The 12,971-nt window shown below is 47.4% G+C and overlaps 1 protein-coding gene across 1 annotated transcript in view; it reads left to right on the plus strand.

Annotated features, from left to right (window-relative positions):
• The first annotated feature begins 2,302 nt into the window (after positions 1-2,302).
• LOC146812046 (src-like-adapter 2) overlaps positions 2,303-12,971 on the plus strand; it is a 335,850-nt gene continuing 325,181 nt past the window's right edge. The window contains exon 1 of the mRNA XM_085619021.1: positions 2,303-2,487. The gene's annotated coding sequence lies outside the window, so the exon portion shown is untranslated. The remainder of the gene's footprint in view (positions 2,488-12,971) is intronic.

Consider the following 12,971-nt stretch of genomic DNA (forward strand, 5'->3'; position numbering starts at 1 on the left):
ACTTGTCAAGCGACTCCTCAGGCAATTGGCGTGCTTGGCGGAATATGAAACGTTCATAATCGCGGTACGCCATTGGTTCGAAGTACTCGTTGAGCGCTGCTATCAACGTCGTGTGCGTCTTGGGAGTGTTTTCCGCAAGCGTCTTAACTATGTTGTGAATCTCCTTCCCTCCAAGGTGGATTATCATTGCGCGTTTTTGATCCCTCTGAACCTTTGTGGCCTCAAAGAAAATGCGCACTCTATCTTCCCAGTCTCTCCATTGGGCTGCCACTGCTGATGGGGACCCCTCTACGGAGAACGGCTCAATTGGCGGAATATTTGCCATGTTGCGCGTGCGCTGCTTGTGCCAGGCGAGACCTCCTCGTGCCCTTGACCGTGATGGCTTCCAGATATTCTTCCCCTCTCCCACGTGGGTGGCGGGGCCTTCCTCACAGGCTGGGATTGACCTTCCCACTGGTGCTCCCCCGGGTATGGCAGGAATGCGAGGACCTTCAGGGCTCTTCAGGCACGTCCCTCGTGACTTCTCCCCTCAGGCAGCACACAATTGGGGCCATCCACACCACTTACTGGCACAGAGGAGGAGGGTCCAGCAGCGTTCCAGGCGACCACGAGGCAGCGCCACTCCAGGTGTCAGCCTCAGCCTGGAGTCAGGGGAGTCAGAGCGCTCCGCGCGCTACGGGCAGTCTGGAGAGGCAGGGCGCACGTGGTCAGCAGCGCGCTGGGGGCGCCGAGGCAGCTGTTGTCCCCACGCGTCTCCGCCACCAGTCGGGAGCGCGCCAATGCGCTCGCGCTCCCCCACCACTTCACCACGATACCGGGGGGGCAAGGAGACAGCTGCGCGTCGCTGCAGGGGCACGAGCACCGCGAGCGAGACCCGCTCACCGGCCGCCACACCTACGGGACGCGGGAGAAGGAGCGAAGGCACGCCCACCCTCGTCGCCACTTTGTGGTGTTCTTGGGGTGCTACCGCTGTGGGGCCCTTGGCACCCTGGTCCCTACATGTGGCAAATAATACTCGGGACACTTATGCTCTGTTACTCCGTCTCTGCTGCCGTGGCCGTTCTGCCTACGTGCACGCATGACGTCACATTTATTAGGGCGTCAGAAACACGTGACCTGACGCGCACACCTGTGCGTGTCACGTCAGTATCGCGACATTACAGACCACCATCTTGGCAGTGGGGCCCACTCCAGCGGGAGGATGGTGTGCTTTGTGGCCCTGCCCAGGCACTCCCGATGCGTGGCCCATTCCACTGGGAGTGCTGCTCAGCTTTGAACAGCTGTCGGGTGTTCGGGACTCGAGACTGCTGCAGGTCTTCTGCTGTGTTGCTCAGGGCGCTGCCGGGTTCTCGCTGTGCCCAGCCGACTGGTAGCAGTGAGACTACCGAGGCCGACTTAGAGGCACCAACTTGGTGCCAAAGGTGAGCCCGGGTCCCCTCTGACTTGAACATCCCCGTGGATGGTCCCACTCAGCCGCCCCAACCCCTCAACCTCCACTTCGACCCCCAGTCTGTGTGCTGGTTAGAGTAACACAGAAGCGAACTCTCGTACCCTCTTTGATTCACAGCCTCCAGGCAATCGGGGATCTATGCTGCTGCCTTGGAGATGTTGAGGCAACCGGGTCAACAAGCATGGAGGACATCTGGCTATCACCACCAGCTCAGGGATCCCACCAGGCCCAAGATCATTGCCCCTGAGCGCGACAACATCCTGAAGGCCTGGCTGAATGAGCACCACAAGAACCCCAGCAATTGAGAGAAGATCATGCTCTGTAAATGTGTGATATATTTGTGTCCAACCGTAATCGCTTCAACTTTTCTTAAAATGTAATCTTGACTGAATTTGCAACTTGTATATATGTAATGTAACACTAACCGCTAGCATCTGTAGTAGACATATGTACTTACTACCATTCTTATGTGAGTTGAGAGTTTATCTGTTTCGTATCTTTTATGTAATTCATGTACTCTGAAGAAATTAATGTACTCTGAAGTCCTTATGTAATGTAACTGGTTCTATTGTAATGCGCACTGAAGCCTTCGGGTAAAGTTCGATCTATATAAAAACGCATAAATAAATCAACGAACCTCGGCTGCAATGCAATGGTATTTCCCAGGTGCAACCGGCCTCCCCCGCAAACTAGCAAAGTTCGAGATCGCTTAAAGGTCGCTGTTCACGAAGGGATTGCGTCACTACAAGGGGCTGGGTGGGAGGACAGAACTGTGGCGACGTCATGCTACCGCCCCCTTGCCAGAAAGTAGCAGCTCAAGCGGCACCTGTATTCAAGCCGTAGTGAGGTGACGGCAGGGCCAAAAGCCTGGTGTGCGCGCTCGAGCTTCAACTTCAGACGTGAGTCGAAACCGACCAAGTGACAGGAAGCTGGTTGGTGGACGCGAGCCCGATGCTAGAAGCATGCGGTGAAACAGGCGGTGGGGCGGATTGAGGACGTACACGACAAGTCTCACAGTAGTCACTGAACAGCTGCAGGTAAGGCACAGATCTGTTGTGTGTCCAAAAAGTGATCAATGAATAGTTTTGGTGTGTTGAGAATAAATGTGTATCACTTTACCTTAAATCTGACCATACTAGCAGTTCTAAGCTGGAGTGATGTTCCTGAAATGAATAGCATTTCGCGGAATGGATGCCATACTTGAATGGGGCAGAACTGGGTAGTACTCGCACTTTTCAAAATGGATGCTACAGATGTAAGGAGACAGAATAAAAACTGCTTTGCTTGGCACTGTGCTTTTACATTTACAGTGTTAAAATGTCAGCAGATATACTTTTGTACAATGTAATTCATATTGCACTTAATTTGTGTAAAGGTTCAAACACAATATTAGTAAGGTACTAAAATAACATTCTAAAAACACATTTGTTTAGTAGGTGCAACATAAACATGCACTTAAAAAGATAACTTCTGTTTAGAGATTACCGAACGCAAACAATTGGTACCATTGTGGTCATCATGACTCAGCCCTAATCACTGCACAATTATCAAGCTGCAGTTCTTTTGTGTGATTCATCTGGTAATGAATAATATAAACGGCGCTCGTTGACATTTTGTGCTCTGCACGAGTACAAGTACAAGATTTGGTCACGTTTTAGAGTAATGCTTGCATAATGTACACCAAGGATGAGGAGCTGAGGAATTATGCCAAGAGCCTACTAAAGCTATTAGGGTTTTGAACATTTTTGATGGCGAGACCCCCTTGTCAAACTTTTATAGGCGTAAGGACCCCCTTCTGCCAAAATTGTCTGGAACCTGGTTCTCCTCATCATCAGCAACCATAAACACCCCAAATTTCCACAGCCAATAACTTTTACAGTGGGGAAATCATATTAAACAGTGTTTAGCAACCAAAGGTCAGTGAGCGTGGGGGTGTGTCAAAGGTGTAGCTAAAAAACAAAGGGCCTAATTTATGAGGAATTGGTGTAGGGGAGCGCCACAAGTCTTGCTGCCCTGCCCTACGCCAGTTTGAAAGGGCAGGAATTCACCCTGTTTATGAAATACGGTACATCCCTGTCTTTTCCCCTTGCATTGGCGCACAAATTGCTGCATAGCAACAACATAGGCAGGATTGCTTTTGTACAGGAAGGGGCACCTTCGTTCACAAAAACAATCCCGAGAGGCGTTTTCCTTTTTCTATGTGAGCTGCAGCATGCAGCACACATGGAAAGAGGCAAGAACAAATAAAAACATTTCTCCTCGTTACGCCTCCACTGGGGAGACGTCCGTTTTTGGAGCTGCCCCAGGTTTACTTGATTTTGTAAATATGGAGCAGCATCAAAATCCATGGGTGTTGCTTGGGAACCCTACCAAAGCCCATGGAAAATCTCCTTGACGCAGAGTAAGGTAACACAGTGACTTGCGCTGCTATGTCTTACTCCATATCTATGAGGCCATGCAAAGCCACGCAGGGTGACTTTGCACCACCTCATAGGTATGGTTGAGAGGCTTGCGCCGCCGAAGCGCCAAACAAAATTGATGCTCTGGTGATGGAAGTCTCTCATTAATAAGCCCCAAAATATTCTGCAATTTTTTTAGAGTCTCTCACCATCAGGTATCTACATATAAAATAATGGGCAGCAAAATGAAAAATACATTTAAAAAGTTGTTACTCCATTAGTAATGCAATGTAGTACATTTGGAAACCTCTATTAGTTAATGCACTCCAGAGGTCTACATGTAACCAGAGAGCCTCAGAACTAAATCTTGATTGGTGCAGTGGAGAATAGTGATGTGTATTTTTATTGGTACAAGGTCACAGCCTATGACAGAAAGCACTGTGAATATGTAAGTCATTATTTTATACTTGCATTACACACAGTGTAAGATAGAGTGCTGCAAAACATGGAAATAGTTTTAGAATAAAATGGTGCTTCCAAATGTAGATTTTAGTAATACCAGAGCGTACGTAATGAAATCAATTTTTACATAATTGTCCCTTCAACACCTCTTTAGGTATACTAAGGGCTGTGTAAATGCAGTTAAAATTAAAAGCAAGCCCTTCACAGCCCAGTTGTTAACTCTTTGCACTACCACTCACAAAAACACATCTTAGTTATCACAAAGCTTGGAGTGATTTGATAAATTAAAGCCAGATCTGCTCCCAAGCACCTTTTACACTTGCAGATTAACTGATAGGCACATTCGCATTTGAATCAGGTAAGCAGGTACCCTGGCTTGGAAGCTTTTCACAGCACCAGAGACTCAGTTGATAAAACTTTAGCTGGTAATGATCTAAATTAGCCGTCCTAGGACGGCTGTCTTTTCCCAAAACAAAAGCAAACGTTTTGGATTGCAGGCACAAGTGAAGCTGGGTAATGCCGACCCCCTTCCCAGGACTCCACAGCCCCCCTGGGGGTTGCACCCCACAGATTGAAGACCTCTTCTGTTTTAGGGTACGTGGTTCCTTAGGAGTATCATATGGTGACTCCTGTCTCAAGGGTCAATTGATTTGATACAGTAGAAAGGAGTATATTATACTTTTCTGCTAAAATGAGAATAGAGTAGGATCTCTTACGATGCAAATGAGCCGAGTCTCTTGCATCCAAAGACTGTTCTTAAAATCATTATAAAAGGAACTTTTTAAATGGAGCAGTTTCCCCATACTTGCAGTAGCCCATGGGCTTGGCTCTCTCTGTTGGTACAACTCAAGGGATGTTTTCCAAATCTTCAGTATAGCAGAGCAGGTTGTTTTCATTTGCTCTTAAGATATCATAGAGGAAACTGATAGCATATCTGTGCTTTGGCTGAGTGAAGGGCTAGTTGGAGCCACAGGGCTTGGACCGACATGGACCTTTGCGAGTAATTGTTAATGTAGTGTGGCGTGTGAGGTGAAAAGACTGTGTACAGAGGTGCACAAGTTATCTGAATTTTTAAGGAGGTGCTTTAGTATAAATGTGAGTTATAAGTATGACATGTAACTTTTTAAGTTGTGCCTATATAATAAATTAAGATATAACTATTACTGGAGAATTTCTAATGTTTGTATAGTGTAAGTTGAGTTTGTATACCAAACAATAAGAAAGTTTTCCTAACCATTACTAAAGTTTAACCTTTTTCTTTTTTGTGAATTCAATGGTTTTACTAATGTTAGTAACATATGCGTAATAATGGTACAGTTAAGTGGTATGGAGTGTGTAGTGATCAAGTCCACGCAGGTAGAGGTGGTTCAAAGAGGTTTATTCAGGATAGTTACAAGATCACAATCAGGACCATATCAAGACCCCACCAGGAGCAGCCAGCCAGGCAGCTCAGCCCAGTCAACTGTGAACATTTGACTCCTAACATTCCGTAGAATGACATCACAGCAAGGTTCCAGAGAGAGCAGGAAATACATTGGAGTCAAGATACAACATATCCCCCTTCCTTCTATATATAAATGAAACACAAGAAAGAAGAACCAAAGATGAAGAGAACGCAGGAAATGAGAAACAAGAAACCATAGAAATAAGAGAGCATAAGAAAAGGAATAGAAAAGCAAAGACGAGAGGAAAACCCAGATATAGAACCATCCTCCCTTCTGTACACAAAACGAAAAGGACAAACAACATAGTCAGAGAAGAGGAAAAGAGGATGCACGAACGACTGCCCCAAAACACACCCACTGGCCAGAACAGGAATGTAAGGAGGCTGAAAAATTTAAAACCAACAGAGCAAGAAAACACAACAGAAAAGCAGAGTAAAGCTCAGAATCCACACAAGACATCAGAGGACGACATCACCAAGAGAACAGAAATGAAGAAAGAAAACAAAGATGAGGAAAAGCAAAAGGATAATCCTCACCCACGAGAAACACCTTCATCAATACAAAATTAAAATATAAAGTAAAGACAAAAGTGCATATTAATAATTCATAACTATACGTGAGGTTCAGGAGGACTATGACCCGAAAACAAAACCCTGGAAAGATAAGGCAATACAGTAATAACAAATGGGACTAAGACCCATAGGAACCATTGTCCTTGTAAAGTTGACATCGTGAAAACACAGGAAGAGGTTGAGTGATGTCGACTCGCAGGGAGGAAACTCGAGACTGGTGAATACAAGCCAGGAGCTGGCTTGGACGATTTCAGCACCCCTACGCTTCAACGGTTGTGACGTGCAGAGGAGAGATATGAAGGAAGCTGTAGAAGAGTCGATCACGCCGATCTACACTCAGCGAGGCTCCTGCCGTCGGGAATAAACTTTATTGAAAGGCAGGCAACATGACTGGCAAAACAGACAGAAACCAAGGGAAAAATGCCAACCACAAGATGGCGGCACGTATCCCACGGCGTGCTGGATGGCTTGCGGCAAAAGCGTGGGCCAAAACGTCTCGCAGTACAGCGCTTGAGTGCGTGCACGTCATAGGAGACACCTCAGAGGCAAGAGAAACTCGGTAAGGCTGTGTGCGAGATAGTGCGCATGGTAGGGCCTCATGCAAATTTAAAACGGTAGCCGTTCAACTTCCATGGTGCAGCGGTGACCCCTTCAAGGTATCCAGAACACCCCGAAACAAAACAAAATTTCCCGCACTCACCGGGAAACGTAGAAAGACAAACATAGGCAGACACACACTTCCATAGGAGGGCTGTGGGGACATCAGCAACATGTAGGCAGTATTAACTGAGCAAGCAGAGCCAAAAATAAAATCTTGAGCTTAATCCAGTTGTAGAAGGTTATTCACGTAGCATCATTTGAAAAAGGCAGACAATGTAGATTTGAGCCAGTAGCACTTTTATTCCCCCAATTAGTACAAACATCGATACTGTCCCACGTAGGATTGAGGGAAAATCCCAGCTGTCAGACCACAACACTCCCACACAGGTTGAGAAACTGAGAGAGGTTAATGTCAGGAGAGGTGCAAAGAAAATGGCATGGCTAGCGCACACATTCTTTACCAGACAGTGTAGGCGTCCATGTGTGGCAATTGAAGGCACAGCACAAGACAAGTAGAGTGCAGACGTTGGTGAATGGCAGGCTTACCCTCACTGAAGACACAGCACAAAGCGTAGACGTTGGCAAGCAGGCTTACCCTCACTGAAGGAACAGCACAGGACACAGACGTTGGGAGGCTTGAAGAGCGTCAGGCTTACCTTCACTGAAGGCACAGCACTTCCCCAGACGTTAGTAGGCTAACCCTCACTTGAAGGCACAGCACGAAGCGAAGACGTGGTACAGCACACGCAGAGGAACAACTGGCAGACTGCTGTGGGCGACCTATGTAGAGGTCACTGGTGGGGTCAAGGATGCCAGTTGCTTTAGGTTAACTTGAGTTGCTCTGTACCTTAATGTTGCTTGAGGTTTGATGAGGAGACAGACGCAGGTTCGCTTCAGGATCGTCGCCAAAACTTGTAGTGATCAAGTACACACAGGTAGAAGTGGTTCAAAGAGGTTTATTCAGGATAGTTACAAGATCACAAGCAGGACCATATCAAGACCCCAACAGGAGCAGCCAGCAGGCAGCTCAGCCCAGTCAACTGTGAACATTTGACTCCTAACATTCCGTAGAATGACATCACAGCAAGGTTCCACAGAGAGAGCAAGAAATACATTGGAGTCAAGATACAACAGAGTGTAGTGTTAATAATTGGAGTGTGGTAGAATATCGTAGAGGAAAGTGTTATAATGTGTACTGTGGTACAGTATATTTTGGTATACAGGAGTGGAATAACATGGAATTAGGTATACTGGAGTAGGGTACACTGAAGTCAGATACAGTAGAGTGGCATATGGTACAGACGTTTAGGGTGTAGTGACATTCCGGGCAGTGGTATACAGTGGGATAGCATAAAGAGGAGTGTGGTAAAGTGGAGTCACGTCATGTAAATATTGTAGAGTGTATTTGCATAGACTGTAGTGGCGTACTGTGGAGTACTATAGAGTGGAGTGTTGTTTAATTTAGCAGCCTATTTTAGAATAGCGTATACTAAAATAGCATACAGTTGAATGGCATACAGTGGAGTGGCGTAAACTGGAATATCATTCACTGAAGTGGGGTACAGTGGAGTGCCATACAGTTGAGTGAAGTACAGTGGGCTTGCGTAAAGTCGGGTGTCGTAGAGTGTAGTGTTGTAAAGAACAATTGTGTAAAGTGGTGTAATGTGTATTGGAGTGCCGTACAGTGCAGTGGTGCAGAGCAGAATAGCGTACACTACAGTGGTGTACAGTATAATAGGGTACAGTGCAATGGTGTATACTGGAATAGCCTAAAGTGTAGTGCCATACAGTGGAGTAGCATACAATTAAGTAGTGTTTACTGTAATAACGTAATAGAGTTTACTGGTGTTAAGGCTGTAGATGTACATTGGAGTGGCATATGGTGGAGAAGGGTAAAGTAGAATGTCTTACAATTCATTAGGGTTAATTATATAAGTGTAGAGTCTAGTGACTTATACTGAAATGCCGTTTAGTGGAGTGTCGCAGAATGAAGTTCTGTAAAGTGAAATACCATACAGTACATTGTGGTACACTGGAGTGGCGTATGGTACATTTTAGAAGAATTGAGTGCCTTAGAGTGGAGTATCATCCTCTGGAATAGTGTACACTCCATTAGAGCACCATAAAGTGGGGCATAGTGGAATAGCATATAGTGGAATAGAATAAAGTGGAGTTGTGTGCAGTGAAATAGCGTATAGTTGTGAGCATTACAGTGTAGAGTAGACCAGTAAACTGGCATACACAAAAGTTTAATAGATTACAGTGGTGAACCATATAATAGCATAGAGTATAGTGGTGTGGAGTGGAGTAGAGTGGAATAATGTACAGTAGATTAGCGTAGAATTTAATGGCTTATACTGGAGTGTCGTAAAGTGGAGTGGCATACTGTAAATACCATAGAGTGCAGTGGCATAAACTCAACTCATACACTGGAGTGGAGTAAAGTGGAGTGTGGAGTGTGTAATTAGAATAAAAGGTATGGTAAAATTATGTGAAAACGTGTGAATGTTACATCTGAAAAATCCGAAATTTGTTACCTAAATGTTAAATAGTGTAAGTAATTGTAAACTTATATGTTGTATGAAACATAGTTATATATTGTGCTATGGAATACTGTGCAAAGTTCTCGATGTACCACAGTACATGGTGCTTAGAAATGTTGATGTGGGGGGCATGGCTACCAGCATGACCGAGTAGATGCGTTTGCCGGAGGCTCCGGCGGCCCAACAATAATCCTGTTTCTAATCTTGCCTTCCAAGCACCATCCACACGCAAACCTGGTATACGAATGTCAAGGACACCACACTGATGGCGGCGAGATGAGCTAAAAGTGTAAATACACCTGAGGAGTTACTAAAATCAACCAATAGCACATTCCAGATAAGAGGCAGCATCCCAAAATGGCTGCAGCCCACAGCAGATCCCACCTGCATTAGAGAGGTAAGACAGGCAAACCAAGTCCCAGACAGCCCTACCAAGAGTGTCAAAGGGACCACAGGCACGAGTATCCCCTCTGCCTGGGAACCCCCCCCCCTCTGAAATCACCCCCCAGCCATGGCAAGGAGATTGGGAACCCCAGCCACAGGCACGCTCAGGCAATAAGGGCTGCGCGGGCTAACACAGGTGGCAGGAACAGTGAGGTCCCTGAAGAACTCCACAGTACACCCCGGGTGGAAGAAGATCACACCCCCAGAGGGTATAGAGATGGTAACGACCCACAACTGCCGCAGAGCTGAGCGAGGCGCGGTCCCCACATGCAACGGTGAACTGCCCTCTAGACTGGGGACCGAAACGAGCCTCAGCTCATGAGGGATGAGAGCTGGCCAAATACAAGATGATAGCACCAGCTAATCCCAGAGAAGCCTATGAAACCCGATATCGGTGCCTCACCCCAGTCCGTAGAGAAACACAGGGAGGTCCACTTCTCACAGGTATAGTGTCTGCCGTCCTGCCCAGATGAGCTGCCCCAACAGCGGAGAACCCGAAGGAGTCGCCGGGCCCGTGCAGACCAGGGGAACCGCTCAATCACCTGAGGGCCGGGAGGGGCTGGGAACATCCATTACCGCTGACATGTAGAGGTCCCAAAGTCCTTACGCAGGGACCAGTATGAAACCAGATCATCTAAGAGGGGTAACGGCCTGATCCCCCAAACAAGAGGCCAGCGAGGGAGCGGCCTCACCAGAGGAGCTCTGAGGACTCATTAGTGGGGGGCAGATGTCCTCTCCGCTGGACTGCGACTGTGCCTAGGACAAAGTACCACAACACACATCTGAGCGGAGGAAGGGCTCATCCAATTCTCCTGGACAGGCGAACACTGGAAGGTTAGACCCAGGGCCAGACAGGAGGCCTTAGAGAGACGGCCTCAACACCACAGGGACCCTGCAATAGGGGAATCACCCAAGAAGCAGCAGTTACACTGAACAAAGGCGCCAAAGGGGTCACAGTGACCCCCATAGGAAAAGAAGCATATGAGAGGGACCCTGGGAGGAACCTGGAAACTTGGGCTGGGACCTCCCCCAGTTGAGTGCAGACAAAGGGGGAGCAAACCAGAGACCCACAGCAATATATCTGACATCCTAAGAATCCATGATTGAAAGCTCTAGCCGGGAACAGAAATGGGAACCGAGTCGGGCCGCAGAAAAGAGTGACGTAACTCCAGAAGATGGACTCCAACCAGACTGGGGCAGTGAATCACACACACCTCAGAAGTCCCAAAAACAAATAAATTTAGCTCCGGAGAAGCCGCTGGATTCTACCCTAGCAACTAATGAGAAAACCGTGCCCTGACACAAATCCACATCGGTCTGCAGTCAGAAATGCTGGAAATAACCAGAGGCAAGGTTCCCATTCGGGCACAACCTAGAAGCATAACCAGCATGCAGTGGTGCTCAAACGTAATCGTCTCCATTGCACAGAGACAAGGAGCAAAAACCACAGAAACAGGGGCAGATGGATAGACCCCAGCACCCCACAGGGTCATCGGGTGAAAACCTGCCCATGCCGGACAACGCAACCCTCCTGCAGGTGTCACAGTCCTCCAGAGAAGCACTGGAAGAATGAAGCCCGCTTGGACGTAACCTTGTTATGACAAGATCTACACAATGTGTCGGAAAGAGTTACACAGGCGTAACTGCGCATATTGGAGGTTGAGGATAAATCACACCCTACGTAAGGAAGCTACAAACCACACAACATCCCTGAGGGAGATCGCCTGGAAGGCAGACAATACAGAAAATCGTGCGCGCAGGAATAACCTAGGCTTCATAGGTTTCCCAGAGGGAATCGAAGGATCAGACGGGGGAGCCTTCTTAGATAAACGGCTTAAAGACTCACTTCCAAAGGCCCAGTTCTCATAATGCTTCATAATTGAACGTGCTCATAGGATCCCCAGCTCTAGGCCTCCAGCGGGGACACCTCCAGGGCCAGCTTCAGGGCCTAATCCTTTGCAAGATGAGACAAATTTGAGAGGTACGACTCGCTAACACCAAAATAATGGTGTTTCCGACTATTCCCGGGAAGTCCAGACGCAAAGGAGAACCTTTGACTCTGTTAAAGAAAAATTGTGAAACCTCTGCATCCAATACATTCTACTTTTTCCAGCGAAACTCAAGGTTATCTTTCAGAGCAAATCATTCTTCTTCCAGACGACAGAGGAGGCATGGAAATGGATAGAGGAATGCCTCCCTTCGAAGCACAGAAATGAATCGGCAGGAGCTCCTCGCTCAGTCCCGCCGACAGGCACCGGACCTCGACCACAGAGACTGAAATCGAAACGCCGACCAGGTCGACCGATTAAGCCACGCCGAGATACTCCTCTACGAACAGATAGGTACCCGGAGGAAATGGCTCAAACCTCAGATACGGAAGATGGACAAATGCGGACACCGACAGGGAAGAAACATGCTATGGGACGACCCAGACGACAGGCCACCCCAGACCCGTCAGAGCGCGAGTACTCAGCAGAAACATACAGCAACCACCCACTCTTGCAAAAGATCACTAGACTGAAGAAACCAAACTCAGACATTGCCGCCCTATGAATTCCCCGACAAGCAACACACAAAGGGAGCAAGGAAGGACGATATGCATGGGCCTAACTGAGGCCGAAAAGAAAATAAGATGGCATTAGGTGCCTTTTGAGACTCATACACTGCATTCGGCAGGTGCTAAAGCTTTGAGTTTTAAGACACAACTCCCTTTTACTTGGTTGGTTCGTTAGTAAGGGGGAGGGCCGGGGGATATAGACCTTTGAACCTTAACCTGCGACACAGTTGTCCTGTTGATCGTTGAGGAAAGTGCATAGGCAGTGGGAGAGTGGGGAGAGATGGGTAGGACAAGAGGACAGCACTGTACGATGACACAGCGGATGGTCATTTCATGGTTTGAAATGAAACGAAGAGAGATTGAAGCTATGAATCGAGACGTAAGCTTACATTTCTGACATCACACACACACACGAGGCATGGCAGGAATGTTACAACATACACAGGGTGAGGGAGAGTACACCATAATGACTTGGAATGTTAACGGTCTTGGTCACAAG

This window comes from Triturus cristatus, chromosome 7 (assembly GCF_964204655.1).
Source record: "Triturus cristatus chromosome 7, aTriCri1.1, whole genome shotgun sequence".
NCBI lineage: Eukaryota > Metazoa > Chordata > Amphibia > Caudata > Salamandridae > Triturus > Triturus cristatus.